Source organism: Euphorbia lathyris, chromosome 4 (genome assembly GCF_963576675.1).
Source record: "Euphorbia lathyris chromosome 4, ddEupLath1.1, whole genome shotgun sequence".
In the NCBI taxonomy this organism is placed as follows: domain Eukaryota; kingdom Viridiplantae; phylum Streptophyta; class Magnoliopsida; order Malpighiales; family Euphorbiaceae; genus Euphorbia; species Euphorbia lathyris.
Window position 1 is genome coordinate 94,518,175 of NC_088913.1, and position 5,771 is coordinate 94,523,945.

Sequence of the window (5,771 nt, forward strand, 5' to 3'; positions counted from 1 at the left end):
CGGCAGATGTGGGAAAGGGAAACTCTCGGAAACTGACACGAAACGCTTCCGGGCACGTTTCCGTAATTACCAAAAATATGAAACGTGTCTCTCCGTTTTTAAATGGTTTTCCCTACATATTTCGATTAAAATTTTGAAAATTCAAACTTTCTATTTTGCAGTTCCTGTTTAATCTAAGATTAGGAAAATTGAAACTTTGTATTTGGGAGATAATTACTTCCTTGTATCCATCAATTTAGAAAACTTATCCATATTTCTTTCTCCTATAATCCTTGTCTCTTGAATCTTGATCGAGTTTGGACTTTCTTCATCTTGTTCTTCAATCTTGTTTTTATTTAATGTATTATTATATTTTTAATATTTATAAATATGCCCCTATGTTTTTAATATTTACACGTTTCCCCCACGTTTCCGTTTCCTATGTTTTTCAGAAATTACGTTTCCTAGTATCGTTTCCATTTCAGTATCCGTTTCCGTTTCCGTTTTCATGCAACATAGGCATTTTCTCCAATCCCCAGTAATTTGACAAAAGCCTGTTGAAAATACAGATTAGAATAAAAACTATTATTAGGACTTAAGTATTGATGTAAGTTTTTAATTAAATTGGTTTATTAAAACGTTCAATAGGCCTTAAAGTGGCCAATTGGCCTGTTCAATCAAAGTGACACTTAGTTTCATTTTATCCCAGTCAACACTTTCAGGTGCCACATAGAACTTATGGGATAAATTATGCCACTTTAAGCAAGTTGAAGTGCTAATGATACATTTCCTAAAATCAAAAAGAAAGAAGGGAAAGCTAGTAACCTGTTGAGGATATGATTATCAACTCCACTAAGAATTGCAACTACACCAAGCAAATCTTTTGTCAATGGCATGATCTGAGCATAGGTATTGGGGATGTGCTGCAAGAAAAACCCAAGAATCTATTGAGAACATTAAGGGCTCGCAAGTCCCCTATATACATAAGAAGACCACAGGGCGACCATTAAAAAGGGATTAAGTCCCCTGTATACATAAGAAGACCACAGGGCGACCATTAAAAAGGGATTATCAGGCTTCAAAAAGGAATGCCTATGTACATAACAAAGCATCAACTCAATTTTTTAATTAGTTGTTAGCTCTTTTGCTTTTTAAAATTTATAAAACAACAAAGTTGAATATATCGTGGATCCTTTAAAGACACTGGCATCAGGAATAGTAAGAATGTTGCATTATCCTTCTAAACTTGCTTAATGATGATTAAGCCTACATTGCTAGGTAGTACCATAAGAGGGGATCTGAGCAAATTCAAATATGGACCACTTAACCCAAATTTAAGAGGTTAAAAGATCACTTTAGGTCAAAAAGATATTATATTAAATAATAAAGAAAATGAACCAAAAAAATAAGAAATAAGTAATCAATTTTTTATATATTAACTTGTATAAATTTACAAATATTAGTATATATAAAAATTTAGGGTTGTAAATTTATCAGAAAACACAATGAACCATTCAATAAAGCAAACTCTTAGAAACAAAATAAAACCAACTACTCACTTGCAACCTCGTGTTAGTAGTAATCCTTTTCGCCGGCCACATTCTGCAATCACTAGAATATCCTTGTTTACTTCCGAAGATGTTGACTTCTGTTTCTTCATCATTATTTTTCCTGCATCCATTCTCAAGTATAAGTTGTGACTATCAAAGAAGTTTTGCACAATTCCATTACTCTTTTCCTAAATACAGTTTTCTGGTTTGAAGAAAGTAGGTAGAAATCACGGTTTCTTTTTCTGATACAATCAAAATTAAACAAACAAAAAAAAACATGAAAATATTGGTTCATTTTAAAACTGGAAGATCCCTCAACGTGGAATACCCAAATTAAAAAGGAGGGGAAAGCAAAGAGCTAAATGAAAAATGAATTAGAGATACTAAAGCCCTACTCTTCAAGCAGCCAGAGTGAGAGTGGCGGCATTTTCATCTTCTTCGCATTTTCCTCTCTCTTTCTATCACAAGTAATATGTTTATTATATATGCTTGAAAAAAGTAACCCTAGAGAGCACAAGGCAAGAAGATCGCTATTGATGCCGGATCTTTAGACATTTAAACAAAGCCCATTACTTAACTAAACAAGCTAGAAACCCTTTTTTGGTTCACCTTTTTTCGTAACTAAATTAAGCTTAATATATGTCCCAAAAATAAATATTTACCCCTCAATTTATTTAAATAATCCAATTGACTCTATAAAAAATACTTATGGGGCCATTGGTTCGCGCAGAGATAAAGTATGCGTCTTTAGGCATTTCAAGCAAGCCCAATGCTCAAATAAACAATCTAGAAGCCCTTTTTGGGTTCGGTTTTTTCGCAATTAAATTAATCTTAATAAATGTCACAAAAATTATTGTTATCCCTCAACTTATTTAAATGGGCTAATTGACTCTATAAAAAATAGGGCAAAGTACGAAAAAAATGTTCGTGGTTTACCTTATTTGCAAATAGAGGTCTGTGGTTTAAAAGTTTATAAATACGGGTATGTCGTATGCTTATTTTACAAAACAAAGTATTTAAAATTAAACTTTTAAGCAATTGATGACAATAAGCGTATTTTTTTATTTTTTTTTTCAATTATATTTATATATTGACAAAACACGGATCCCAAAATCAAATTGAACGGTGTAAAATGAATTTAAATATCAATTTAATTCATAAACTGTCAGATTAGAAAAAAAACGTAAAATTCTACCATATTATTTATTGTTTCGATTTAGAAAGTTATTTTTTTCGGGGGTTATGTTTTGCTGATATGTAAGAATAAAGTTTTTTAAGATGAAAATGTCTTTAGTAGTAATCAGAACTTAACTGTTTAATTATAATACTTTGTTTTGTAAATAAAACATACCACATACATTTATTTGTAAACTTTTAAAGCATATACCTCTGTTTGCAAAATGGGCAAACCACATGCATTTTTTGCGTACTTTTCCCTAAAAAATACTTGGGGGCCGATTGGTTCGTACAGAGGAAACTGAATGGAATCAAGAAAGGGAAATAAGGAGAAAAGAATGTAATGACTCTGAATTCTCTTGTTTGTTTGTTTCAGTTTCACAAACACAATGATATAAAAAAAATTGAGAGTTGTGCTTTTAACAATAATTTCTATACATATATATGTGTGTGCATTAATAAATTAATCTCATGCAAATATAAGAATGAAAATCAATTACTTCAACCATTAAAAGAAAAAGACGATGAAAAACAGAGGAAACTAAAATAAAATAAACGAAAGAAAATGCATAATATTTTAAAAAGAAAATAATCATTTTAAAATAATAAAAAATAAATACTAAAACTAAATAATATGAGAAAAGAAAAATATTTATCAAAATTATTTTTTAAGGTAAAAAAGTAAAAACAAATAAGTACGATGATTAAAAGTAAAATTAGTCTAAGAAAAAATATATAAATAAATAAATATAAGGGTTAGAACAAATATAAAAAAAGTAAAATATACTCAAAAATATACTTTTAGAAAAAAATAATAAAATATATAAGTATAAAAATATATGGAGTAAAATAAAATTAAAAACAAAATATAGTAAAGTAGATTATAGGTTCAAATTAGTAAGAGAGATGAAATGTAATGAAAAACCTTAGGGACATTTGGTTTAAACTTCGGAGTCAAAAATATAATCAGAATCTGGACGTCGTGTAATCGTAATCGAAATGACTATGTACTTATTATGTTTGGTTCATTCAGGATTTGGAAATTGATTTCCTTTATAGGTATTTGGGTTTTTAATGAATAATAATACAATATTGTATAAACTTTTCATCAAATAGATCAAAATTTATTAAAATTATTAATACATCAAAACTCAACATTAGCTTAATATATATATATATATATATATATGCGAGCCAAAATACTAGTTGATAGCTACTGATTTTATCCTAAAATTGCAAGAAAACACTTTAAAACCGCAAATCTGCCTCACAATCCTTGCAGTCAGAAGTTGCTCCTATATATCTAGAGTCTACCGTCAAAATCCGAAAACGGTAGAGCTGCCTGTTTTGGTGTTGGATGGAAGATGGAGGAGAAAGGAGAGAAAATGGAGGAAGATGGGTGGGGGTTTTATTTTTGATTCCCAATGAACAAAATTGTGATTAAGGTCTGAATTCGTGCCTTATATAGGCAAATAATGAATTTGAATAATATCTATCTTTGTCCCCCAAAATCTAATTTCTTGTAAAACTTATCATAAACCTATAATTATTCCTAAAAACTTGCAAGTACCCTCTCCCATAACAACCCATTAATCCAACGAGTTTAAAACAAATATAATATAACCTAAGGTTCAAGGTATAATAGTAAAAAATTAAGGACATGATATCTACTTTCAAGTGAATGTGCATTTTCATACCATGACCCAGAACTTGTTATTCATTGTTAAACACAAAAATTAATACTTTCTGGGTTAGTTTGCCCAACACGTATAACCACCAAGCTTACATTTTAGGTAAATTACAGACCCCACAAAGTTCCTCTATCAAACTGGTATTATCAAATCCAATTGCTCCTCCAAGCTTTAACTTCCTAAGGCTTTCACAATTAACATGACCCAACCTCTTGTGCCAAACATGTAGATTGTTTGAAGCAGTAATTGACACATGACACTGCACCAGATTCCAATTTATAGGAAAATTTCTATTTCTCATTTTCACAGTGAGAAACTCACCACCGGAAGGATCAAGTATGACACAAGTTTTATCTTTGAATGCAAAGAGTAATTTTTCTCAAGCATTTGCCCAACACTAAGCAAGTTGTGACTGATCTCAGGAACTAAAAGTACATCTGAAATTATTTTTGTACCTTCAGATGTATGTACAGCAACACTTCCTTGCCCCTTTACTTTCAACATCTTGCCATCTCCAATTTGCACATTCCTGACGCTTGAACTTTCCAAATCAAGAAAGTTTTCTGCATTTGAAGACATATGATGTGAACAACCACTATCCACTAGCCATTCATCTTTGCAATTTGCTGCAACATAACAAGTAGCCACAAACAACTTCCCTTCTTGAACTGCCTCCACTTGCTCCTCTGCTACCTGAGCTTGTAAAATTGTTTGATTAGATTTGTTTTTGCAGATCCTCTCCACATGTCCATATTGTTTCCAGGCCCTACATTGAACTCCTGGCCTGACCCAACAATATTTCTCTAGGTGGTCAGTCCTCTTGCAATGAGAACATGGAGGAAAAACTCGTCTTTTGCTGGTGGATGTTGTCTTCTCCTTATCCTTCTTATCATTAGAAAATTTCTTCTTGAAGTTTCCTTGAGCTTTACCCTTTTGCTTAGCAAAGAAAGCTGCCTCTGTACTTTCTTCTTCACGAATCATTCTTCTTTGCTCTTGAGCTTGCAACGAACTCACAAGCTCTGCTAAGGAAATTTTGCTGAGATCCTTGGAGTCTTCAAGAGAAGAAATCTTAGCTTCAAGTTTCTCTGGAAGACTTACAAGAACTTTCTCAACAACTCTTGTATCAGGTAAGTCTTCTCCTAGTAACCTGATCTGATTGACAGTGTTGGATATCCTATCAGCATAGTCTTTGATAGTTTCCACTTCTTTCATTTTCAGATTCTCAAACTCCCTTCTTAAGTTGACAACATGAATTTGCTTAGTTTTCTCACTCCCTTGAAACTCATCTCTCAATCTATCCCAAGCTTCTTTTGCTGTTTCACAAGCCATAATTCTTGTGAATACAACGTCGGTTACAGCAGAGTGAAAAGCAGAC